The following is a 26,925-nucleotide window of genomic DNA, read 5'->3' on the forward strand; positions in this document are numbered from 1 at the left end:
TGGGGCTAGGGATGTGGCTCAAGTGGTAGCACCCTCTTCTGGCATACACGAGGTGCTGGGTTCAATCCTCAGCACCACATAAAAAATAAAATAAAGATGTTGTGTCCACTGAAAACTAAAAAGTAAATATTAAAAAATTCTCTCTCTTTTTTTTAAAAAAGTCAATATGTAATGTTTTAGGCAAAATATAAGTAATTCAGTAATTCCAAATTTTAAACCCCTTGTCATGCTGATAAATACATAATACAGAAAGTTCTGAGCATCTTGAATTTAGGTACTTGTTATGGAATTTTTGTTTTGCCTCCAAAGTTATTAGCACAAAGCTATATGCATAGGTGGTGCTCTAAGAGTATACAAGTTATACATATTGAGTTCTATAGTTGAATAGACCATGAATTGAACTCTTTTCCTACTTAAAACTACAAATACAAACCGATTGACAACTCAAAGTTCTGAATACTAGACACTTACAAGAGTGGATAAAGAACTTATCCCAGAAAATCAACAATATTTCTTGTTCTATGGGGGCTTTAATTGATAGTGGTTTCTAGGAGCACCATTTTAAGAAAGCAAGACCTTAGTGAGGAAAAAAATGCCATGGTGAATTAATAGTGACTTATTAGGTTTGGAAGGGAAGAATGGAATTGTGTATAAAATTGCAGAAGAGGGTTTAAAATGTTGGCATTCTTTATATAGCTAGAATTGAGGGAACAATGTGAATACCTTCATGACATTTTTTTTGCTTATATTAAGACAAGGAATGGCTTGTGTATATGGAAATATATGGAAAATATGCTCTGACATGTACTAAAGCCAGACTTTGAAATAGGAAAGTTTACACACATTTAGAGCATTTACATGACATTTCCATCATACTCCTACTATGGATTTGAGTGCAAAATGAAGATCCAGAGATGAAGTAAAGGTCTCTGTTCTTTACCTGTCTTTTGTAGTAGTTATTCACTGAGCTCTTACAATGTGTCAGTCACTGTGCTGGGGATACAGTAAGAGCTACATGGTTTCTGAATTCATGAAGAGAATTTAATTTAATTTAATAACACTGGGTTTTATGTCAGAGACTGAGAAGATATAGAAATGAATATCAAAAGCACAATAGATATTTATGGCCGAGTATTCTATGGTTCAAGATAAACAACAAAATATTATACAGCAACCATTTGCTGAACATTTGCTATGCATTAATGTGTTTTTTTACATTATGTAATTTAATAAAATCCAAGGTATTTTCCTACTGTTACTCTTGCTTACTATGATCCTCCAGAGTACTTTTCCTAAACCAGGGAATTTGGAATCATCTTCCTAGAACATAAATTGATCACAACTCTTTAATGCTTAAAACTCTCCAACAACTTTCTGTTGTACTTAAAATTTTTTTTGAAAGAAGTAGCCCTTGTCTCTCTCTTCAATAACATTTAATATCCCCTCATTTACCACACTTTTAATCATTTCTGTAAATAATTCAGCTTTTTGCCATATTTTTCCCGTAGGATTTTGCATTCTCCTTTCTGCCTGAACTATTGGCTTCTTCCTATCCTTCAAGTCTTAGCTTAAATATAACTCTTCAAAAAGGGATTTAGTGGTCTTTATATTAAAGTGGCACTGCTACTTCTTTCCCTGATATTTTTCATACCATCCTGTTTAATTCCTTCACAACACTGTAATTTGTAATTTTATTTTTCCAATTTGCTTATCTATTCATGATTTGTCCCCACTGAAATAGTATGGTCTGCCAGAGCAGAGAACTTGTATCCTAGTGTCTTTTATAGTACTTGATATGGCACATAACAGGTAGATAATAAACAGGTTGAATAAATTAAAACATGAGCAGTATTATATGAAAGCTTTTATTATCCCTTTTTATTAAGAAACAATTGAGAAAGCAGTATGGGAGATTCCTTGAAAAACTTGGAATGGAACCACCATTTAACCCAGCTATCCCACACATCGGTTTATACCCAAAGAATTTAAAAACAGCATGCTACAGAGACACAGCCATAACAATGTTTATAGCAGCACAATTCACAATAGCTAAATTGTGGAAGCAACCTAGATGCCCTTCCGTAGACGAATGGATAGGGAAACTTTGGTATATATACACAATGGAACATTACTTAGCATTAAAAGTGAATAAAATCATGGCATTTTCAGGTAAATGGATGGAGTTGGAGAATATAATGCTAAGTGAAATAAGCCAATCCCCAAACCCCAAAGGCCGAATGTTTTCTGTGATATGAGGATGCTGACTCATAATGGCCATGGGGTTGGGGAGCATGGGAAGAATGGAGGAACTTTAGATAGGGCAAAGGAGATAGAGGGGGAAAGGAGGGAGAAAGGGGATAGGAATGATGGTGGAATGAGTTAGACATCATTACCCTAAGTACATGTATGAAGGCATGAATGGTGTGAAAATACTTCGTGTACAATCAGTGACTTGAAAAAATGTGCTTTATGTGCAATATGAAATGAATTACATTCTGCCATCATGTATAACAAATTAGAATAAATAATTAATTTAATAAAAAATAAATTAAATTTTAAAAAAAGAGACAATTGAGGACCAGAAGGTGAAGAATTGTACTTAATTCAATTAGAATTTAAACCTAGCATTTCATGTTGGAAACATACACTAGAATGTCATGCAATTCAGAAAAGGGTATGAGATTCTATAGGGGTAGGAGTAGCAGACAAAGCTACAAGAAGGAGAGAAGATTTTGAAGAACTGGTAGAATTATAACATGCAAAGACAGGAAAGAAAAAAACATTTTGGCAGAGAAATTTCATGAGCGAAAGTATGGGGCAACTAGCACTTGGTGGGCTTGGAGCACAATACGTGCAGTAAATTTTTGGAGCATAGAGCAGAAGGGAAGAACTAAGAAGAAGGCTGGGAAAGTAAAAGAAGCTGGAAGGCTCCGAATAACATCAGGCATACAAATTCAGATTTAATTTTATAGACTGAGGGGACAGAGAGGATTTCTAAGAAGGAAAATGACACTGATATTGATTATAACTGCAAGATGACCATTTGGATAAAAGTGAGATTCATAATAGCAGCTATTAAACATCATATATTACTTGAGAGTATAGCATTACGGTTCTAAATATGTAAATGTATCATTTCATTTAACCTTCATAATAATCCTGTATTGTGGACATTCTTGGCCCAAAGTGTTGTTCTACAAGGTAATTTGTTTGTTGCCCTAAAAATTGGTGACTTTTGCTGCCTTAGAACATTAATTTAACAACCATTTATTTAGCACTGATTTTTCCATGATAACAAGACAGAAAAAATCCACAAAGTGAATTTTTATCCATTTATTCACCCAACAATTTATTCATTGAGTAAATGATTCATTTAAAAATTATTTGAGTTTATTTCTATGGGCTTAGTGCTGTGCTTTTAATTATGTTAAAAACAGCAGAAAATATGTGCAGTAGCAATTAACAGAAGTTTCCTTACAAATTAAAGAAGTCTAACTATTTTTGAGAGAGAATTTTCACCTGAAATGCAGCTTCAATTCCAGAGCAGATGGAAATTCCTCCTGAAGCTTCTGTAGGTAAGCTCTCTAAGAGCTTTCCTCTTTCATTGTTGCTTATTATTTGAACTAGCTGACTTTTTATTTGGGCAGTGATATCATACTCAACTATTCCTACCCAGGATCCATTTTCAATGGTTTGAAGAAGGAAATATTTGGCTGCTTGATTCATTCGATTTAGCCGGTTAAAATCCTAAAAAATAAACCACAGGAAAAAGAACCAAATAGTTTTGACTAAAGTGTAATAACAGATCACACAAAATATGTTGATAAGACTTTTCTATAAATAATAACTGGTCTTATTAAAGGAAGCAATTATTTTTTACAATTGATAAAATAGAAAAATAGTGATATATATATATATATATAAATTACAGAACATGTGTAGTAGTTATCAAGGAGCTCATCTCTCTTTAACTAGAGATGATTCTGATTCTTGGTCACTAAGCAACCAAATTAGTTATGGGGAGAGATGAGGAATGGATTGAAATTGGGAACTGATAATGCATATTGTAGAGACTCTATTATTACTCCTTAAAGTCTCTGTGCCTGTTGGTTCAAGATAAAAACTGCCCTAGAGCTCACAGAATCAATTCATGCTGTGGTGGATGGACCTCAGTCAGAGACTAGAGTCTTTCAATCAGCTGGGCACTAGATTACTAGACTCCAAAGGCAAAACTTATCAGAGATTCAAATGAATCCTGAGAGACTCAGTTCTTGCCTCTGGAAAAAAATATATGTATATATACATATGTATGTATATATATTTGACTTTCAAACATACCTTCCCCATTTGGTGAAGAATGTATTTTTGATCTTTAGCGTTCTCTATTCTGCCTCAAATATGCCATCCTACTGGGTACTTCATCATATTGCATCTGTTTGTTTGTAATCCATTCATTTCAACAATTATTTATTGATTATCCATATGTGATAAAGTCTGCTCTAAGGCAATAGGGATGCAAAGATGATTCAGAAAAAGTTTTGATATCACATGAAGCTCCCAATGTATTAGGGAAAAGCATTTAATCTATTCTGGGGAATGAGGATAAAAAGATAAATAAGACATGAATCCAAGTCCTAGAGAAGTTCCCAGTCTGTTATGGTTTAGATATGAAGTATCCCCCCAAGGCTCATGTATGAGACAGTGCAAGAATTTTCAGAGGTGAAATGATTGGTTTATTGAGAGCCTTAACCTAATCAGTGCATTAATCACAGATATGGATTAATTGAGCAGTAACTGTAGGCAGGTAGATATGGCTAGAGGAGGTAGGTCACTAGGGGTGTGACTTTGGGTTTATATTTTGTCCCTAGTGAGCAGAGCTCCCTCTCCCTGTTGCCATGTGATGAGCTGCTCTCCTTCACTGTGCCCTTCTGTCATGGTATTCTGTCTGACCTCTGGCCCACAGTCATGGAACCAGCTATCTATGGACTAAACTTCTGTACCATGAATCCCAGATAAATTTTTCCTCAGCTAATTGTTCTTGTTAGGTCTTTTGGTCAAAGCCATGAAAACAAAAGTGACTAAAACGTAGTCTTAGGAGAGATGTTGTGTCTGATATCAACATAATATATGGAGACCATCAGAAGGACCCTTAGTCCATCTACTCCTGGAGAACATATTTACCAAATTTTGAAGGATGAGTCTGAGTTAGCCTGCTAAAAAAGAAAGAGTGAGAAAATGTTATGTATTCGACTAGACACTCCTCAAGTACATGGATCTCTATTCTTAAAGTCTAGCACAAATACCTACTATTTACTGAATGTAGAAATTACTGGTTGGATATTGCCATTTATTTTTCATGGTGATGAATTTTACTTGGTTCCCTGAACATAAATCATTTATATAGGTGGTACACATCAGATAAAGCTGCATTAAGAATTCTTATTGATCTTGTTCCTTAATCTGATTTATAAAGTTTGGCAGCCCCTAATCCACTTTATTTTCATGTCTTTCAATTATTTCCAGTAGATAAAAAAGCAAAGAAAATATTTCCATATTTCAATCCATAATTCTGAGTCTCTAAATTAAAACATTACTAAGGGCCTAAAAGTCTTAATACTAAGACTTCACCCTTTTCTAGAACAAAAGGAATATTTCAGTTTGGCCTGTTTAACTCTGTTGGCAACTTTCCTTCAATAAAATATTTCACTGTCCTTCTTGAGGTCCTTACTACAGAAAGTAGTGTCACTTTCTGTCATTGTGAATTTAGAATAACCCAGGTACAGGAAGAGCTCAGAGGGTTCTTATCTATACAATCTTACGAAACTTACCTTCATGTTTTCAGACTTATCAAGAACTAAACACACAGTTCTTTCACTGATCCTCAGCAATGAGAAGGCAGGTGGAGGGGGCAGTGCCACCATAGGCACAGTGTTTTTAAAATCCTCAGAATTGCTGATTACTTCCCATGTACTTCTGAAATTGCACTTTATATTGTGTAGGCTTGGAGCTTCTTGGTTATGGTTTTTTGCATTACAGAATTCAACAACCTGGGAGGTTATTATAATGAAAAAATATTTTATGCATTTGAAAATCTTTAAACCACCCAAATATCAATCTCTTAGGCAATTTTGTTTTTTGAATAAAATATGACTCATTCAATCAAAATTATAAGGCACATTTTCAATAATTATAATGATAATAACTAAAACCAAGAGCTTATCATGTGCCCATCAATGTTAAAAGAACTTTTTATTAATACTAATACATTTAATCCCTTATTACACCTGTAGAGATGTTTTTAAAATATATATTCTTTTTTTTTTTAATTTGAGCATTTTTTTTATTGGTTGTTCACAACATTACAAAGCTCTTGACATATTATATTTCATACATTAGATTGAAGTGGGTTATGAACTCCCAATTTTACCCCAAATGCAGATTGCAGAATCACGTCAGTTACACATCCACAATTTTACATAATGCACTAATAGTAATTGTTGTATTCTGCTACCTTTCCTATCCCCTACTATCCCCCCTCCCCTCCCCTCCCATCTTCTCTCTCTACCCCATCTACTGTAATTCATTTCTCTCTTTGTTTATTTTCCCATTCCCCTCACAACCTCTTATATGTAATTTTGTTTAGCAATGAGGGTCTCCCTTCATTTCCATGCAATTTCCCTTTTCTCTCCCTTTCCCTCCCATCTCAAGTCTCTGTTTAATGTTACTCTTTTCTTCCTCCCTGCTCTGTTCATACTTGCTCTCATTATATCAAAGAAGACATTTGGTATCTGTTTTTTAGGGTTTGGCTAGCTTCACTAAGCATAATCTGCTCTAATGCCATCCATTTCCCTGAAAATTCTATGATTTTGTCATTTTTTATTGCTGCATAGTACTCCATTGTGTATAGATGCCACATTTTTTTTATCCATTCATCTATTGAAGGGCATCTGGGTTGGTTCCACAGTCTAGCTATTGTGAATTGTGCTGCTATGAACATCAATGTGGCAGTGTCCCTGTAGCATGCTCTTTTAAGGTCTTCAGGGAATAGTCCGAGAAGGGCAATAGCCGGGTCAAATGGTGGTTCCATTCCCAGCTTTCCCAGGAATCTCCAAACTGCTTTCCAAATTGGCCGCACCAATTTGCAGTCCCACCAGCAATGTACAAGTGTACCCTTTTCTCCACATCCTTGCCAGCACTTGTTGTTGTTTGACTTCATAGTGGCTGCCAATCTTGCTGGAGTGAGATGGTATCTTAGGGTGGTTTTGATTTGCATTTCTCTGACTGCTAGAGATGGAGAGCATTTTTTCATGTACTTGTTGATTGATTGTATATCCTCCTCTGAGAAGTGTCTGTTCAGGTCCTTGGCCCATTTGTTGATTGGGTTATTTGTTATCTTATTGTCTAATTTTTTGAGTTCTTTGTATACTCTGGATATTAGGGCTCTATCTGAAGTGTGAGGCGTAAAAATTAGTTCCCAGGATGTAGGCTCCCTATTTACCTCTCTTATTGTTTCTTTTGCTGAAAAAAAACTTTTAAGTTTAATTAAGTCCCATTTGTTGATTCTAGTTGTTAACTCTTGTGCTATGGGTGTCCTATTAAGGAATTTGGAGCCCGACCCCACAATCTGTAGATCGGAGCCAACTTTATCTTCTATTAGACGCAGAGTTTCTGATTTGATATCAAGCTCCTTGATCCATTTTGAGTTAACTTTTGTGCATGGCGAGAGAAAGGGATTCAGTTTCATTTTGTTGCATATGGATTTCCAGTTTTCCCAACACCATTTGTTGAAGATGCTATCCTTCCTCCATTGCATGCTTATAGCCCCTTTATCAAATATAAGATAGTTGTAACTTTGTGGGTTAGTCTCTGTGTCCTCTATTTTATACCATTGGTCCACCCGCCTGTTTTGGTACCAGTACCATGCTGTTTTTGTCACTATTGCTCTGTAATATAGTTTGAAATCTGGTATCGCTATACCGCCTGATTCACTCTTTCTGCTTAGAATTGCTTTTGCTATTCTGGGTCTTTTATTTTTCCATATGAATTTCATGATTGCTTTATCTATTTCTACAAGAAATGCTGTTGGGATTTTGATTGGCATTGCATTAAATCTATAGAGAACTTTTGGTAATATTGCCATTTTGATGATGTTAGTTCTGCCTATCCAAGAACAGGGTATATTTTTCCATCTTCTAAGATCTTCTTCTACTTCTCTCTTTAGGGTTCTGTAGTTTTCATTGTATAAATCCTTCACTTCTTTTGTTAGGTTGATTCCCAAGTATCTTATTTTTTTTGAGGATATTGTGAATGGAGTGTTTTTCCTCATTTCCATTTCAGAAGTTTTGTTGCTGATATACAGAAATGCCTTTGATTTATGCGTGTTGATTTTATATCCTGCCACTTTGCTGAATTCATTTATTAGTTCTAGTAGTTTCTTTGTAGACCCTTTTGGGTCTTCTAGGTATAGAATCATGTCATCCGCAAATAGTGATAATTTAAGTTCTTCTTTTCCAATTTTTATGCCTTTAATTTCTTTCGTCTGTCTAATTGCTCTGGCCAGTGTTTCGAGAACTATATTGAATAGAAGTGGAGATAGAGGGCATCCCTGTCTTGTTCCGGATTTTAGAGGGAATGCCTTCAACTTTTGTCCATTCAGAATGATGCTAGCCTGAGGCTTAGCATAGATAGCTTTTACAATGTCAAGGTAAGTTCCTGTTATCCCTAGTTTTTCTAATGTTTTGAACATAAAGGCATGCTGTACTTTGTCGAATGCTTTCTCTGCATCTATCGAGATGATCATATGGTTCTTATCTTTAAGTCTATTGATGTGGTGAATAACATTTATTGATTTCCGTATGTTGAACCATCCTTGCATCCCAGGGATGAATCCTACTTGATCATGGTGCACTATTTTTTTGATGTGTTTTTGTATTCGATTCGCCAGAATTTTATTGAGGATTTTTGCATCTAGGTTCATTAGAGATATTGGTCTGTAGTTTTCTTTCTTTGAGGTGTCTTTGTCTGGTTTCGGGATCAGGGTGATGTTGGCCTCATAGAATGAATTTGGAAGAGCTCCCTCTTTTTCTATTTCCTGAAATAACTTGAAAAGTATTGGTATTAATTCTTCTTTAAAGGTTTTGTAAAACTCCGCTGTATACCCATCCGGTCCTGGGCTTTTCTTGGTTGGTAGTCTTTTGATGGCTTCTTCAATTTCATCTATTGATATTGGTCTGTTCAGATTGTCTATATCCTCCTGACTCAGTCTGGGCAAATCATATGACTTAAGAAATTTATCGATGTCTTCACTATCCTCTATTTTATTGGAATATAGATTTTCAAAATAATTTCTAATTGTCTTCTGTATTTCTGTAGCATCTGTTGTGATATTGCCTTTTTCATCCCGTATGTTAGTAATTTGAGTTCTCTCTCTTCTTCTCTTCGTTAGCATGGCTAAAGGTCTGTCGATCTTATTTATTTTTTCGAAGAACCAACTTTTAGTTTTGTTAATTTTTTCAATAGTTTCTTTTGTTTCAATTTCATTAATATCCGCTCTGATTTTAATTATTTCTTGCCTTCTGCTACATTTGCTGTTGTTTTGCTCTTCATTTTCTAGGGCTTTGAGTTGGAGTGTGAGCTCATTTATTTGTTGGTTTCTTCTTTTTTTGAGGAATGACCACCAGGCGATGAACTTTCCTATTAAAACTGCTTTCATTGTGTCCCATAGATTCCGATATGTTGTGTCTGTATTTTCGTTTATCTCTAAGAATTTTTTGATTTCCTCCTTTATGTCTTCTGTAACCCATTGATCATTCAGTAGTATATTGTTCATTTTCCATGTGATGTAGGGTTTTTCCTTCCTTCTTTTATCATTGATTTCCAGTTTCATTCCATTATGATCAGTTAAAATGCATGGTATTATCTCCACCCCTTTATATTTACTGAGGGTTGCCCTATGGCATAATATATGGTCTATTTTTGAGAAGGATCCATGTGCTGCTGAGAAGAAAGTATATCCATTTGATGATGGTTGATATATTCTATATAAGTCAGTTAAGTCTAGGTTATTGATTGTGGTATTGAGTTCTATAGTTTCTTTATTTAACTTTTGTTTGGAGGATCTGTCCAATGGTGAGAGAGGTGTGTTGAAGTCTCCCATAATTATTGTGTTGTGGTCTATTTGATTCTTGAATTTGAGGAAAAATCCCTTGTTAACCTTATTGGTTTACCCCTGAATGTAATCTGTCTCCTTTCTCTTGTAGCTTTTAATATTTTCTCTTTGTTCTGTATATTGGATATCTTCATAACAATGTGTCTTGGCGTTGGTCTACTGTGATTTTGTGTGCTCGGTGTCCTGTATGCATCTTCAATTTGTATATCGGTTTCCTTTTTTATTTCTGGAAAGTTTTCTGTAATTATTTCATTCAGCAAGTTTCTCATTCCCTTGGTTTGAATCTCTGTACCTTCTTCTATCCCGATGACTCGTAAGTTCGGTTTCTTAATGTTATCCCATAATTCTTGGATGTTTTTCTCGTGATTTTTTACCAGCCTTTCTGAGTTGGCTAGACTCTTTTCAAGATGGTATATTTTGTCTTCATTATCTGATGTTCTGGTTTCTACTTGCTCCACTCTGTTAGTGATACTCTCAATTGAGTTTTTAATTTGGTTTATCGTTTCCTTCATTTCTAGAATTATTGTTTGATTATTTTTTATAATCTCTATCTCCTGATAAAGATGCTTAACTTCTTCTTTTATCTGTTTGTGAAATGCATTCTCAATGTGTTCTTTCGCTGCTTGAATTTGCTGTCTTGTATCCTCTTTAAGGTTCCATTCCATCTGTCTTAGGTGTTCCTTGAGTTCTTTATATGACCATTTTTCTGATGACTCTAGGTCCTCCTGAATATTTAGGCTGTCCTGCATTGTTTGTACTCCTTTTCTTCCTTGTTTTTTGAAGCTGCTCATGTTGCTTCTTGTTCTGTTTGACTGCTGAGTTACTGTTTACTCCTATAAATTATTTTGATGCTTGGGAGGAAAGGTATTTGAAGGGAAGGGAAGAAGTCTCTAAAGAGAATGAGAGTAGGCAGGTAGAATTCAAGGAAAAAGAGGGGATAAGAAAAATGAAAAGACTAAAGAAGAAAAAGAATAGGAACTAAAAAAGAAAAAGATTAAAAAAAATAATAATAATAATTAAAAAAAATTAAATTAAAATTAGTAGAAAAAAAATTTAAAAAAATATTTTGCAAAAAAAATTAATAAAACAACAAGAAAGAAAAAAATGAAAATGAAAGAAAAACCTAAATAAAAAAAAAAAAGGAGAAAAGAAAAAGAAAAAAAAACCCTAATAAATGCAGTCTTAGAGTTTGATTAACTTCTCTTCCAGTAGATGGCGCTGTGCCCACCAGGTCAAGTTTCTCCTGTCAATACGCGGGAACCAATCACTGTGCAGCAGCTCCTCCCAGACTGGGCGAGTCTCCAATCCTGAGTGTCTAGGGCCTCCTCTTGTGTCTAGTCACTTCCCACTTTTTCTCTAGCCAGGCCCCTCTCACCACAATACTGGCTACACGCCAAGTCTGCTGCTCCCGGGAGACCTGTTTTCATGAACGACTGGGCACACTCTTCCAGTTTGCCATTCCCTCAGACCCTAAGCTTGTAGAGTTTGGGGCTGAGAATCCTCAGCGGCTTTTACTTGCCCTCTGGTATCCACTTCCCCGTAGGTGGTGCAAGAGACCTCAGCAGTCAGCCCTGGTGGGAGTGGTAGTTCCGCTCGCGGGACCCGCACCACCTCTGATTCCCTCGGGCTGGCTGAAGCACTCACAGGAGAGCTGGGAGGGGCCCTTACGGGAGAGCTGGGAGGAACTCTTAGGGTTTTCCCGATGTGTGGAGAGGCAAGGCTATGGGATCACACACCTGTTTCAACGAAGTTATCTCCTCCGCAGCAGTCTGATGACACGGTTTCCCTTTGCCGGGAGACTAATTCAACGGGTGGGTCCTTCTCTCCCAAGCCCCGTTTCAAACCTGTGGCCACTACTTATGAAGGCTCGGTAGGCATTTACCTTCGTATGATGAGAAGGGCTGACCAGTTGTTTCAGCGGGATGAATTAATGCCGAGTCATAGCTGTTTGTCTGCTGGAAGCAGGTGACCGGGAGTTTGAATTCAGTGGGTCAGAGCTCAGTGCGTGTTCTTGGATCACTTGGATTTTAAATTGTCGCTCATCTTATCAGCTGTTTCATATAATTCGGCAGCTCATTCGCGCGGTGAAGAGTCTGCTCTATGGTGCTCCGCGGGAGGCGGCGGCAGCAGCGGCGGCGGCAGCGGCGGCGGCCTTCGGGACCCCCCAAAATATATATTCTTTGATTATAAATTCTTATAATATTTTAAGTATTGGCATACTTACAGAATCAATACTTTGCATAAACATTATGGATGCCTTTTCTGTTTGGATTTTATCAGGTAAGAATTGACAGTTCTTTTCATACAATTTTGTTGTAGAATTAATTCTACATGATCTATTTAAACAATTGTCTCCTTGACACATATAAACTCTATTTCTGCCGGTGATACCTGTGGAACACCTGATAATATTTGACAATTAATCTTTGAGGCAATTTATGCATTAGCTTAAAAAAATCTTTAGAGGTTGTATTTATGATGATCACAGTTTTTCTTCTTATTTTATACTGTATACATCCTATTTTGCTATCAAGCATTAAAAGTTCCTATCAAAGCAATTATCTATTTTCTAAATATTGCAGAGGGAAATTTTTGGTGGGACTTCCTGATAGATGAAAAGGCTGAGTTCTTTGTGGGATTAGTTGCTGCTGTCTTGTTTGCACTAATGGCTAGAAGTTCCCTTCTCTCAGATCTCTTCCTGCTGGCCTTATATTGGTAAGTGCAGGAACCTGGATGAAGGAATTAGAAAACCAATCACTCTGGATATCACCTTAATTTTAAGTTCTTTGTAGATTCCTTTTAAAAGAAAGGATATGTCATGACATAGCCCCAAATGCTTTGATTATTCAAGGAGAATTTTTATCCAAAGGGAAATTTGACTGTGAGCAGACAATGAGGTGCTGTCAAGAAGGATGATGCAATAAAAAATTATGGAGGAATTTTAGACACATGTTTCATTGCATGGAATCAGCCACAAGTGGCAGTGATTATAGCAAATATACTGGGATGTAACTGTATCTCATTTTTACATAGGCTCCAGTTCAAATAAAAAATGATAACTGGATTTCATTATCATTTAGTGAGTATCTTAAATATGTATGCTTCCATTGCCCAAAACTTGGTGGATCTGTATGAACAATCATGATGAATATTCTGCAGCAGGAACTAGATATTTAGGAGGAATATGACATGAACAAATGTAATCAATGTAATACTTTAAAAAATATTCCTCTGTAAATTGATATGGGGCAGAGGAAAGGTCTTTGTTGAAATCCTGTACCTTTCAGTTTGTTCATTATGATAAATCCATAGCCCCAGGAAGACATATGGCATTCATGAAGTTGATGGCACCCAATTTTAAGAGGATTCCCCCAATCATTTTGCTCTTTCAATATAAAAATCAAGAGGATAGTCTATTATTACCTATGATGCTAGGTTGAAGTTCTAAAATGACCTTTATAAATACCTAAGAAGTTCCTGTTTGGCTCCTGAAAGCTGTTTGGCTTCTAACTCAGTCCACATTTAGCAGTACTTAACCATTTTTATTTATTCTTATATAATAGGAATAACTTTGATCTCCCAACATATGGTAAGTCTATCTATCTAGTGTACAACTTCAGTCTGAGTTCTGGCAGCTATGGTAGACAGGTGTAAAATATGTCAAATTGTCTATAAATGCTCTGGAAGTTATGTGAACTTTAATTAGACAATCAGCTGCTTTAAACTATATATACATAGAAACACACACATACATACACTTATGTATGTATATGAGATTTGTAGATTCTGTAGAAATATATATATATATATATATATATATATATATATATGTATGTATATACTAGTACACTGATGTTTTTATTTCTTAAAATAACTTATTATATATGTTATTTTAAGAAATAAAAACATAAATTATTATATATGTGTCTTCATATTGGGGCAAACATGAATGTCATTTGAAAAAAGTCAGAGAAAGGAAAATAAGACCAGTTAAAAGCCTCAGGTCATCAAAGAATTTGAGTATCCATGCCTTGTTGCTTCAATTTTTTTTGACTTGGAGAAGTAGTAAGGCTTCTCTTCATTGTACTCATCAAACACTCCCCAGCGGAGATGGGCCCACTCATGGACAAACACTTTACCTGTGGGAAAACATTTCAAATATACAGTTATATCAGGTTGTTGGGGTTCAAGTGTGTAGAGTATAGCTCCCTCAGGCCTGACAGGTTGCAAGAGCTGTGGCTGTGATTTAGGTCAGCTGAGGCAAACCTCAGTTAGGAGGAGAAAAAGTTCTCTTCCCCTTATCGCAAGTCACAAGTTCTGCATGGTTTGGCCAAGAGGAAGAAGCTTCCTGCATACTTGTCCTGGGAATAGTACATTCTAAAGAAACAAATGCATCTTCAGGGGATTAGATAATGTTTACAAAGAACTTTGGGAGGGTACTTATCATATGAACAGGAACGATCTGAATTTAGCTCTGTGTACCCGCTGAGGCATGACATTTGGGCAATGTGGGCAAAGTGTTAATTGCTTGCTTTGTTAGAAGAAGAATATAAAAGGAACTTGCAAATAAACCTCAGCATGCAGTTGCAACTGCTACCTTTGCTCTGCATCCCCTGTGTCCCGGTTATTTCGCGACCCTTACCCAGGGACCCGAACGCACTAGACGTTCACATCAGGTGATAATTTTTTTCTGTTAAATATTTAACTGTCAACATTTAATGTTTTTATATAGTATATCATATGACATTACAGTTTATTACAAAATACAGCATATCACTATTTTTAATTACACAAGTTTGATAAAGAAAACATTTTTTGAGTATTTGCATGGACCTCAAAAGATTGTTCTTCAGGCATTTGTAGCTATATATTAGGAGAGACTAATATTTACAACATAGTTTGTAAGTTTGTTCAGGTCAGGAAAGACAACATTCTTTTTGCATTATTCATCTTTATATATCTATCCACCTAATTATTCATTTATTATTTTATTCATCTAAATTTTGTTGCCCACTTTTAATTGTGTTCTTGAAAGCAAATTATTTTTCTATGCCATAATTTCTTATGCTAAAATTCATTCTCAAGGGAACAGTAATGTTTTTAATGGGGCAAAAATTTGTTCTTGGGGGTAAAAAGTCAGATATTACAATGATGTGAGTCTCAGGATCCTAAGTCCAAAGCTAACAGTGTAAATAGTTATATAGTGTTTCTGGGACAGTAAAATGTCATAAGGGACATTAGGAAAAATTGCATAAGAAGGTTCAATTACATGAGTAAAGATGATAAAAAGATGGATAAACTCTACTATAGATTATATATAATTACAGTGATGTGGAAATAAAATGATTCATTCAAAGTGCTTAATACATCATTAACCTGCATTATATAACAATTACTATTATTATTAATTTTATATTTATCATGGCACTAGACACCAGAAAATATGAAGATGAGTAAGACACAGTCCTTGGCTTGGAACTGCTTAGAGATGAGAAAATTCAAACCTTTTTTTTCCCTAAAGAACTCAGTGGATGGAAGGATATAAATAAATCAACAGTGTAAGTTGCAGGAAGGAAAACAAGTGAGGGGAATTTTGCATTAGCCATGATAAGTACAAAACTTCTCAGGATCTGGGTGCAGTGTCCCATGCCTATAACCCTAAAGACTTGTGAAGCTGAGGCAGGAGGACCACAAGTTCAAACCCAGCCTCAGCAACTTAGTAAGACCCTTAGCAACTTAGACCTTGTCTCAAAATAAAAAATATAAAGGGACTGGAGTTGTAGCTCAGTGGCAAAGCAACCCTGGGTTAAATACCTAGTACCAAAAAAAAAAAAAACCCAACAAAAAAACCCAACAACAACCAAAAAAACCCAACCAGCCAGCCCCTCGCCCCCCACCCCTGGAAAAAACACAACAGCAAAAGAAAACAAAACTTCTGAGAAAATGGAGATAAAAAAAGGAGGGGTCAGAAATATAGTCTGTTCTGTTATGAAGGATGCTTTTGTATTGTAAATTTACCACATGAGATCTGAAAATAGGTGAAAATATCAGTATTATACAGAGTTCATGTTTTTTCATTTTGTCCTTGCTACTCAAAATATCATTTTGAATCATCAGGATGAACATCTCCTGGGAGCTTACTAGAAATGAAAATCTCACCTCAGGAGGTCAAGCCCTGGCCCAGATCCACCCATACCAACCTGTATGGGTCCCAGGCTCACAGCAGGCCCTGTCCATTCCTCTCCTGGCAGGGCAGACACCCACCAGAGCCTAGCCTCTGGTGAAGGACCACCCCTTCTGACCAGCAGACCATAGAGGGAGGTCAAGCCCAGAAGCCTAGATCACCCACACTAACTTGCACAGGACCCAGATACAGGATGTAGTAGCATTCATGGAGGGACATCAGGAAAGTCTGGAAGCCTAACATCAAAGTGAGGTACAGACAATCTGCATGGCATATAGGAAAGAAAATGCACTATCTTAGATCCACACTGCAAGAAAGGAAGACACATAGACAAGATATAAAAACAAGGAAGGAAAGTGCCTCAAACAAACCAGGACACTATAATAACAGAACTCACAGACAGTGAAGTTGATGAAATGTCAGAGAAGGAGTACAGAAGGTTCATAATTAAAATGATCTGTGAATTAAAGAATGACCTAAATAAGCAAATATAGGCAAAAATTGATCATTCCAACAATGAGATAAGAGAGCAAATACAGGTAGCAAAAGATTACTTCAAGAGAGAGGTAGAGACTCTGAAAAACAACCAGTCAGGAATCTTTGAAATGAAGGATACAATAAATCAAATAAAAAACTCAATAGAAAGCATAACATAGACTAGATCACTTGGAAGAAAGATAACTTATACAATCTGGAAAATAAAGTTGATCACATAGTGAAGATAATTAGAAACCATGAACAGAACGTCCAAGAATTATGGGACAGCAACAAAAGAGCAAATCTAAGAGTTGGTATAGAAGACACAGAGTTTCAAACCAAAGGAATGCACAATCTCTTCAATGAGATAATAACAGAAAATTTCCCAAATATGAAGAATGAACGAATTGGCAAGCCAAATACAAGAGGCTTACAGGACACCAGATGTACAAAATTATAACAGATCTACACCAAGGCACATTATAATGAAAATGCCTAGCATACAGAATAAAGATAGAATATTTTAAGAGAGAGGAATCAAATCACATATAGGGGGACACCAATTCATATCTCAGCAGATTTTTCAACCCAGACCTTCAAAGCCAGGAGATTGTGAAACAACATATACCAAGCTCTGAAAGAAAATGGATGCCAACCAAGAATCTTATAACTAAGTTTTAGATTTGATGATGAAATAAAAACCTTCAATGATAAGCAAAAGTTAAAAGAATTGACAACTAGAAAGCCTGCACTATAGAACATCCTCAGCAAAGTATTCCAAGAAGAGGAAATGAAAAACAGTGATGAAAATCAGCAGAGGGAGGGATTACACTAAAGGAAAATCTAATCAGAGAAGAAACCAAGACACATTAAATACCAAAAATAAACAAAAATGACTGGGGATACAAATCATGTCTCAATAATAACCCCGAATGTTAATGGCCTAAACTCACCAATCAAAAGACATAGACTAACAGATTGGATAAAAAAAAAGGATCCAACAATATCCTGCCTTCAAGAGACTCATCTCATAGAAAAAGACTTCCACAGACAGAAGGTGAAGGGTTGGGAAAAATCATACCACTCACATTGACTGACATAGACTATGGAAGTATGGGTTTCTATCCTCTTATCAAATAAAGTAAACTTCAAACTAAAGTCAATGAAAAAGGATAAAGAAAAACACTTCATATTGTGCAAGGGAACCATACACCAATAAGACATAGCGATTATAAATATATATGCTCCAAACAATGGAGCATCTACTATGTTCAAGAGTGAAATAGACCACAAACAATAATTTAGGTTACTTTAACACACCTCTTTCATCACTAGATAGATCTCCCAAACAAAAGCTGAACAAAGAAACACTAAACTCAATAATACAATCAATAACTTAAACTTAATTGATATATATAATATTTTGTCCTTCAACAATTGAATACACTTTCTTCTTAGCAGCACATGGATTCTTCTCTAAAACAGACCATATATTATGCCACAAAGAAACTCTTAGCAAATATAAAAAAAGTAGGGATACTACCCTGCATTCTATCAGATCATAAAGGAATGAAATTAGAAATCAATGATAAAATAAGAAATAAAATCCAAGGCTGGGCTTGTGGCTCAGTGGTAGAGTGCTCACCTAGCACATGCAAGGCCCTGGGTTCGATCCTCAGCACCACATAAAAATAAATAAACAAAATAAAGGTATTGTGTCTAACTATAACTAAAAAATAAAATATAAAAAAGAAAGAAAATCCACTACAACACCTGGAGACTAAATAATATGCTACTGAATGAACAATGGGTTACAGAAGACATCAAGGAGGAGATTAAAAAATTGTATCGGTGAATGAGAACACAGATACAACATATCAAAATCTCTGGGACACTATGAAAGCAGTTCAAAAAGGAAAGTTCATTGCATGGAGAAAAAGTTAAAAAGAAGAAAAGTTAACAAATAAATGACTTAACATTATAGCTCAAAGCCCTAGAAAAAGAAGAACAAATCAACATGAAAATCAGTAGAAGATAGGAAATAATTAAAATCAGAGCTGAAATCAATGAAATTGAAACAAAAGAAACAATTGAAGATGTTGACAGAAAAAGTTGGTTCTTTGAAAAAACAAATAAAATTGACAGATCCTTAGCCATGCTATCAAAGAGAAGGAGAGAGAAAACTCAAATCACTAACATACCAGATGAAAAAGGAAATATCACAACATATCATTCTAAATGGAGAAAAATTAAAGGCATTCCTTCTAAAAACTGGGAAAAGACAGGGATGCCCTCTTTCACTACTTCTATTTAACATAGTTCTTGAAACACTGGCCAGAGCAATGTGACAGATGAAACAAATTAAAGGGATACACATAGGAAAAGAAGAACTCAAATTGGCACTATTTGCCAATGATATCATTCTATACCTAAAAGATCCTAAAAGTTCCAACAGAAAATTTCAGGAACTAGTAAATGAATTCAGCAAAGTAGCAGGATATAATATCAACACCCATAAATCAAAGGCATTTCTGTATATCAGTGACAAATCCTCAGAAAGGGAAATGAGGAAAACTCTCCCATTTACAGTAGCCTCAAAAAAAAAAAACCAAAAAAAAAAAAAAAAAAACAAAACTTGGGAATCTACTTAACGAAAGAGGTGAAAAGATGTATATAATGAAAATTGCAGAACCCTAAGGAAAGAAATCAAAGAAGACCTTAGAAGATGGAAAGATCTACCTTGCTCTTGGGTGGGCAGAATTAATATTATCAAAATGACCATACTTCTAAAAGCACTATACAGATTTAATGCAATTCTGATCAAAATCCCATTGACATTCCTCATAGAAATAGAAAAAGCAATAATGAAATTCATTTGGAAAAATAAGAGACCCAGAATAGCTAAAGCAATCCTTAGCAGGAAGAGTGAAGCATGGCATCACTATACCAGACCTTAAACCATACTACAGAGCAATAGTAACAAAAACAGAATGGTATTGGCACCAAAACAGACTGGTAGAACAATGATACAGAATAGGGGACAGAGACTAAAACACAAAGTTACAATTATCTTATATTAGACAAAGGGCCAAGAGCATGAATTGGAGAAAAGATAGTATCTTCAACAAATGGTGCTGGGAAAACTGGAAATCAATATGCAACAAAATGAAATTAAACCCCTATCATTCACCATGCACAACACTCAACTCAAAGTAGATCAAGGACCTAGGAATTAAACCAGAGACCCTGCATCTAATAGAAGAAAAAGTAGACCTTAATCTTCATCATGTGGGATTAGGCCCCAACTTCCTTAATAAGACTCCTGTGGCGCAAGAATTAAAATCAAGAATCAATAAATGGGATGGACTCAAACTAAAAAGTTTCTTCTAAGCAAAAGAAACAATCTGTGAGGTGAATAGAGAGCCTACATCTTAGGAGCAAATCTTTACTCCTTACACATCAGATAGAGCACTAATCTCTAGGGTATATAAAGAATTCAAAAAGTTAAATACCAAAAAAACAAATAACCCAATCAATAAATGGGCCAAGGACCTGAACTGACACTTCTCAGAAGATGATATACAATCAATCAACAAATATATGAAAAAAATATTCATCATCACTAGCAATTAGAGTAATGCAAATCAAAAACACTCTATGATTTCATCTCACTCCAATCAGAATGGCAGCTATTATGAAGACAAACAACAATAAGTGTTGGCGAGGATGTGGGGAAAAAGGTACACTCATACACTGCTGGTGGGACTGCAAATTGGTGCAGCCAATATAGAAAGCTTGGAAGTATGGAGACTTGTATGGAGACTTCTTGGAAAATTGGGAATGGAACCACCATTTGACCCAGATATCTCAGTCTATACTCAAAGGACTTAAAAACATTATACTACAGGGACACAGCCACATCAGTGTTTATAGCAGCACAATTCACAATAGCTAAACTGTGGAACCAACCTAGATGTCCTTCAATAGATGAATGGATAAAAAAATGTGGCATATATACACAATGGAATATTACTCATCAATAAAAGAGAATAAAATCATGGCATTTGCAGGTAAATGGATGGAATTAGAGAAGATAATGCTAAGTGAAGTTAGCCAATCCCAAGAAACAAATGCTGAATATTTTCTTTGACATAAGGAGGCTGTTTCATAGTAGGATAGGGAGGGGGAGCATGGGAGAAATAGACGAACTCTAGATAGGGCAGAGGGATTGGAAGGGAAGGGAGGGGTCATGGGATTATTAATAATGGTGAAATGTGATGATAATTGTTATCCAAAGTACATGTATGAAGACACTAATTGGTGTGAATATAGTTTGTATATAACCAGAGATATGAAAAATTGTGCTGTATATGTATAATAAAAATTGTAATGCCTTCCGCTGTCATATATAAATTTTAAAAAATGTAAATCTCAGGCTCACCTCTGACCTAGTTGGTTGAAATCTGCTTGTTACCATAATATCTATATACTTTAAATTATTCTTACAGGTTAAAATTTAGTAACACTGGGTAAAGTTTTCTTGAACAAAAACTATTGGGTCTAGAATTATAACCCTGGATGGAGGAAAAACCACTATGATAGGAATTATAAGAAAATTTAAATTGCCTGTACCAGTGGCTCTTTTTACCCAAGGTATACTCTTAGCTTAGGTTACATCATTCTCAGCTGAGGGCAGATTCCTCTACCTTGTCACAGATTTTCCTTCTCTCTTTCTCTTTCTCTGATTCTTTTCTTAAAAAAAATTCAACAGATTTCATTGTGTTGCTTAGGCTGGCGTTGAGATCCTGGACTGAAAAAATCCTCCTGCCTCAGCCTCCTGAGGTAGCTTCCTGGCATTTTCATTCTTTAAATAGCTTTTGTGTGTGTGTGTGTGTGTGTGTGTGTGTGTGTTTAATAACTGCTGTGGCAACAATACTGAGTCATTGCATAGGTGGGTAAAGTCATCTCTCTAAGTACCTATTATTATTATTTTTTTAATTTAATTTTATTTATTTACTTATTTTATTTTTATTTATTTTTTTATTGGTTGTTCAAAACATTACAAAGATTGCAGATTCACATCGGTTACACATCCACATTTTTACATAATGCCATATTAGTAACTGTTGTATTCTGCTACCTTTCCTATCCTCTACTATCCCCCCTCCCCTCCCCTCCCATCTTCTCTCTCTACCCCATCTACTGTAATTCATTTCTCTCCTTGTTTTTTTTTCCCATTCCCCTCACAACCTCTTATATGTAATTTTGTATAACAATGAGGGTCTCCTTCCATTTCCATGCAATTCATGCAATTTCCCTTTTCTCTCCCTTTCCCTCCCACCTCATGTCTCTGTTTAATGTTAATCTTTTCCTCCTGCTCTTCCTCCCTGCTCTGTTCTTAGTTGCTCTCATTATATCAAAGAAGACATTTGACATTTGTTTTTTAGGGATTGGCTAGCTTCACTTAGCATAATCTGCTCTAGTGCCATCCATTTCCCTGCAAATTCCATGATTTTGTCATTTTTTTTTAGTGCTGTGTAGTACTCCATTGTGTATAAATGCCACATTTTTTTATCCATTAATCTATTGAAGGGCATCTGGGTTGGTTCCACAGTCTAGCTATTGTGAATTGTGCTGCTATGAACATCGATGTGGCAGTATCCCTGTAGTATGCTCTTTTAAGGTCTTCAGGGAATAGTCCAAGAAGGGCAATAGCTGGGTCAAATGGTGGTTCCATTCCCAGCTTTCCCAGGAATCTCCATACTGCTTTCCAAATTGGCCGCACCAATTTGCAGTCCCACCAGCAATGTACAAGAGTACCCTTTCCCCTACATCCTCGCCAGCACTTGTTGTTGTTTGACTTCATATTATTGTTTTTTTAATTGTTATTTTTACAAAGTTCCAAAAGTTTCTCGAATCAGGAATCATTTTCTAAGTCTATTTTTTTAAAAAAAATCATGTTGTTTTTAGGGCATAGTTTTGAAGAATATGAATTTTTTTAAAGAAACATATATAGTATATATGCAGAAGTTTCTAAGAGGAAGAGGGGAAATTTATGTCAATCATACGATAGAGCTATGGCGGGGGAGTTGAGAAAAGAACAAGAGCTTGAGAAGGCATAGAGGCATTGAAAAATTGGAGAAAATTCTCTTCTATGATAGGCAGAGTTGAAGAGAGGTGCTAGGGGACATGATTTATAATGTAGAAAGGAAAAGGTAGGGGCTTCAGTTTGCTTCATAAAGACATCTATTGATTTATGGGAGTGAGAAGAGTGGCTAGTTATCTTGAGAAAAATGGTAAAAGCTTTAAAACAGTTGCTATGGGAAATGAGAAAGAGAGCTGAGAAAAGTCAAGTAAAAGTTTTTTGAGTACCTTTGAGGGCATCAATGAGTTTAGAAAATGTGTATTTGTAATGATGTAAATTGGTTTTGTAATTTTCTTGAACAACATGAGAAACATAGAAGCCAAAAGAGACTGGATTATTCAGTACAGGAGACTTCATAAATTGAATCAAAGCTAAGGATAAGAGTTAGTGGGGGGAATCAAACTATTTGTATTTATGGTTGAAGTGACTGAGTTTGCTATACATGACAGGAAAGAAAGTACAGCTACACAGATGCAAAGAATTAGAGGGACCAAGGAAAGCAATTCTGGTCAGGATAACACATGGGAGAGAGTTAAGATTGGGATTGAGGTAATGATGGAGCTTTCAAGGTTGGAGAGGGGAACTCATACAGATATTGATGACTAGAACTGGCTATGTTGGTAGAAACAGGGATTAATGATTGTTCACTGAACTGGCAATAGGAGAGGGAGAGGCAATTCTGGGGCATGGGATTGCATCAAAGTTTTCATTGAATAGTGACATGTGAACTGGACTCTCCTTTAACAGTGATTCACATTTTTATCTGTAAAATAATTTCTTTCATTTCTCTGAACAAATGATCTTAATATTTAGATTGAACTAGTGAAATTTCCATTTCAATGGGTCCAAATGATCAACTATAGACAATTTCATCTGATATAAGCAAATAATTTAAATAATAATATCAGCAACTAACAGCCTATGGATTTTTCTCTTGATCAAAAAGTGGCATGATGACTCTGTCCAGCTTACTTTGCCTCTGTTTTCCATGGAACTTACATATGATTGTTAATAACCACATGTGGATAACTAGAAAATTGAAATCTAAAAATTATGCCTTAAGAAAACATTTATTAATTATGCTCTCTGTCCAAATTTTTGAACACATTATTGATACTGTATTATGTACATTTACATGAATTCTCTATTTTAATGTTAATAAAATTTCTACAAGGCAGAAACTCAACTATTCACCATTTTACCATGAATAAGCACAAAAAGGTCCTTTGTTTAAGTTTACACATAGCTAATAAACAGAGGAGTCAGGATTTGAACCTTGAGACTTCTTCTCCAAGCCCTGTTCACTAAATCTGGGAACAGAGATGCTTGTTTAAAATGAGATGTTTCATCCACATTTCCTACCTGATGGTCCATACTCATTGTGTTTTCTTCCTAGTATGAAGTCGGGGGTGAGATGAGTGTATTCTCCTTTTTCCCCACACTCTGTGAATTGCCTGGTGTATGGTTTATCTCTGCCTGGGAGAGCTGGTGCTGCAACTCTAACATCGGCCTGAGAATGTTTAAAAATTTATTAAAACATCATAAATAGAAATTATAATGTTAAATCTGAAAAACCATGAAACAGTGAATTGAGGTTAAAATTAGAAAGCAGCAGAAAGCACTTAAGAGAAGACTTTGGACAATTACGTGTTTGTAGGTCTCATGTTTCGGCCTTCTATACTGAGGATTTTCCTTCCAATTCTCAGGAATTAATATAGATACATTTTTGAAAAAAAAATCTTTTTTCTGTGGCTTCAAATACGTATGTAGATGCTGTAGTAACCATGTCCTGTTATCAAATGAAAAAAATGCATGTGAGTGTAGCTGAGTGAGAATAAACTGACGGAGCAGAGCTTATCTCTGACATCTCCCCTTTGTACCTGTCAACACAAAAGCACCTGCCTGATGAACATTGTCTCCACCCCCTGTACCATTGCTGCAACCTGTTAGATTCAAACTATTGCTTTGTCCTGCACATTGAAAGGCTTCTCAGTCTTCTGTTCTCTTACCCTAAAAGGCAACTGCTTATGTTTGGCGTTTAGAAGAACCAATTAATATGAATATGCACATGAATGGACTTTGGAATAATCTTCTTGGTCCCAGTACTGGTGTTAGTACTTTCTTGGTTGATTTATATAGTGTTCTGAAGTTCAGTTTCCTCACCTCTTTAATGGACCATTGCTACACACCTATCTTTATGGTTACCGTAAAGATGTAACAAATTACTAAGTAACTTAAACTTCAATGCTGCAATAGCATTTGTACAGATAGAGTGACAAGTGAAAACCCTCCACCATTTTCTCCACACTGCAGTTGGAATGATCCTAGGACATGTAGGATAGTACACACCACCTCTGCAAAAACCCTTCCATTGATTCTCAGAGTAGAAGCCACATCTTTCCAGTGGTCTGAGCCCTGCTTCCTCTCCAACATCAGCTAGCCCCAGGCTTCCTCTTGTTCATCCACATCATTTCTTTTTTTTTTTTTATTGGTTGTTCACAACATTACAAAGCTCTTGACATATCATACTTCATACATTAGATTGAAGTGGGTTATGAACCCCCAATTTTACCCCAAATGCAGATTGCAGAATCACGTCGGTTATGTGTAACCACATCATTTCTTTTGTCACAGCAAGCATGCTGTCACCTCCCACTGTGCCCAACCCACAGGTTGTCAGTGGGCTCTTGCATCAGACTCTGCTGAGATGTTACTTTATCAGTGAGGTCTGCCCTGACTATCCTACTTAAAAGAATATCCTCCCCTGATTGCAGCCCCACCCACACTCTATACCCCCTTTCTTGATTTAGTGTATTCCATAGCAACCTGCTAACATCTGGTCTGTTAATTTACTCATTTTTATTAATTAGATCTCTCTTCCATTCTCCGTGAGACCAGAGACTTTTTTCTTTCATTCACTGCTCTTTCCTCTAGCATAACATAAGCATTCAATAAATACTTATTAAAGAGCAGATAAATCCAACTACTAATTTACAAATGAGGAAACTAAGTATCAGGTGGGACCTGTGCTTTATTTAAAATATTGTGTTGAGACGAGGTAGAACCCCATCTGGAATCTCCATCTTTCTTTATCTTTTCCAACATTGTCCCCACTGCACCATGTTGCTTTTAAATTTTCTGGAGATTTCAGAGTTTCCATAATAATTATTCACTATAATTATTTTTTCTTTTTCATGATGCAAGCAAAAGGAATTTCATCAATCTTACCTTTATTTTTTCAATTAATTTTCCATCTTCTGGCACACCAGAATCTATAGCAATGACAAGGGCTTCATAACCATTGTCATTCAGCCTCACAAGGGAAGTTTTTGACCTCTGTATCAGGAATATAACTAAGAAGGAGACCAAACCTCTGAATAACCCCATTGTTCCTTTCTGGTTATTCAGAAGGCTTCTTTGACCTTGTCTCTGTCTGTCTATATATACCTCTAAAAATTATCAGTGTTTGCTTATTATGGGATGTTGACTGTTTAAAGGTCAATATTACATGTTTGAGAAGATATTTGACTTTAATTTACATGGCAGTTTTATTGTATGTTACTATAAAAGTGATCAAGAATCATAATAAAAATCATATCTTTTGATAAAGTGCACTACACATTTTCTACTTGAGACATTTTTATCCCTAATTTTGGTTAATTTCCTAAATATAGACATAGGCTATATTTTATGTAGAGTGGAATGTGAAAATTCATAAAAACTCATAATAAAATGAGCAGACACTGAAATGCTAATGCTGTTCTTCAGTGCTACAGAGCAACTGAATTATCTTAGTTATTTATCATCTAGGAATAATAGTGTAAATAATGGAAGAGAATATTAGATCATTAAATGTAAATAATCCCAAATTAGGTAAAATAGATTTGAAACCCAAATTAAATATCTTAAAGACTTTTATAAATTAAAGATTTGATAAAGTGATTTAAAATA

The 26,925-nt window shown here is 35.6% G+C and overlaps 1 pseudogene across 1 annotated transcript in view; it reads right to left on the minus strand.

The window, feature by feature from the left end:
- LOC308655904 (calcium-activated chloride channel regulator 4-like) overlaps window positions 1–26,361 on the minus strand; it is a 41,607-nt pseudogene extending 15,246 nt beyond the window's left edge. Inside the window, exons 1-7 of the transcript in view lie at window positions 26,203–26,361; window positions 24,622–24,763; window positions 24,337–24,484; window positions 14,199–14,307; window positions 12,393–12,570; window positions 5,829–6,047; window positions 3,520–3,747 (exon numbers count right to left, since the gene is read on the minus strand). The product of the transcript in view is annotated as a calcium-activated chloride channel regulator 4-like (transcript). The remainder of the gene's footprint in view (window positions 1–3,519; window positions 3,748–5,828; window positions 6,048–12,392; window positions 12,571–14,198; window positions 14,308–24,336; window positions 24,485–24,621; window positions 24,764–26,202) is intronic.
- Between the last annotated feature and the right edge of the window lie 564 nt (window positions 26,362–26,925).

Source organism: Spermophilus citellus (assembly GCF_964194105.1).
Source record: "Spermophilus citellus genome assembly, chromosome: 9".
Lineage (NCBI taxonomy): Eukaryota > Metazoa > Chordata > Mammalia > Rodentia > Sciuridae > Spermophilus > Spermophilus citellus.